A 1,663-nucleotide genomic window follows, 5' to 3' on the forward strand; every position below is an offset into this window, starting at 1 on the left:
ATATAAAAATAATCTACTCTACACCTAATAATGTCACCAAAATAATTTAACAAAATAATGCCGATTAAAAATTAATGCAAAAAAGACTATCTGAGATTTTGTTTAATTATGTTTTTAAAATTTTTGATATTTAGATAGGACAGTATTGATAAATAACACAATATAGAAAAGTTGTGAGCGTGAATACTCGTAATAAGTGTAAGTGATTAGTGACCCGAGCCTTTCTAAATCACATAATATGTAAAGGTTTGTTATTCTAAAATAACAGCTTTTTTAAAATATATCAACATCCATTTCAAATTCATATCACAACCATCGCACTCTTGTGCTACGTTTTATTCCTTTGGCCATTGTTGAACTGAAAGTTTTATTTTACAAACAAAATACTTTTAAAAATCAGATCATTCTCAGAAATTCTTTACTTGGAATCCAATAAGGTTTCACTTAAAAACAATATATACACATAAACAATAAAAATAGTATGCTTACTACAAACTAGTAGGTTTAAACATAGATATTTTAACGCATTTTTCCTCAAGTTACAGTTTCTATATAAAATTTTCAATCTTTAGTAACAAAAACAAACAATAAAGAAATCAGTCTACTCCAACACTGGCTCTTAAATTTCGACAATACATAGAGGATTAGCTGAGAACAGCACTATACCAATAATGGAGGTATAACGTGAAAAATTGTGCGCAGATCGCTATCCCGAGATTTTTTCTTATCACGTTAAGGCCTAATTTCACACCATTCGGTTAGGTTAAAAATACCTCGGTTTGGTTACATTTTGGACCGTTAAAGTTAGTGAGTGTCCCACCATGCTAAATCACGGGGTTAACTCCCTTGATCGGGTGATAAACTTGATTGCTGCTGTGGGGTTCCGCTAAGACTTGGTTAAGACCGGTAACCAGGCAACGGGTTGTTTACATGTGACTCATTCTGTCAAGATTCAAGATGGAAAAATGAACAGAGCCTTTGATAAACAATATACGAACTAGATGTTGTGTGACATAAAAAATGAAGCGAAATACTGTCTGGGTTTTATATAATGTCAAACCGAGATAAAAGATTTAATTTAATGTCCTAACCTAATTTAGAACCGCAATATAGAAACACAAATTGATGGCCCTACCTGGAAATCGAACCCGGGATCCTTGGGTGATGAAGCTGAGCTTCTACCACTAGACCACAGAAGTAGATATAAGAAGATAAACCTAATGACTTAATGAGAACTATTGAATTAAGTGAAAAATCTTCTAACAAAATATTTTAAAACAAGACCTTACTTAGAAATTGAGGTGTTATTCCATCTAGTTTGTTGTATTGTTTTTCAAAGGGCATGGCGTAATGATATTATTTTCAATGACGGATGTCAAAAAACAACCTCGATAGAAATAGTAACCATGGCAACCTCAAAACCAAAAAGTTTGGTTGTTTGAGGTTGTTTGACATTATAGAGACATAGACACCAATTTCAATGAATATGACAGAATATTGAATGAAGTGTGAGTGAATGATTCACATAATGCTTGATTTATGAATGGTCTGTTAGATTTTCGTCATGGGACTCATCCAATTAACAAGGGTAATAATCCTTAAACGCGTCGTCAGCAAATCCGTTATTGAGACTGTAACTAACAGAATCATGAGAAACCAGGTC

Source organism: Plutella xylostella, chromosome 4, assembly GCF_932276165.1.
Source record: "Plutella xylostella chromosome 4, ilPluXylo3.1, whole genome shotgun sequence".
NCBI lineage: Eukaryota > Metazoa > Arthropoda > Insecta > Lepidoptera > Plutellidae > Plutella > Plutella xylostella.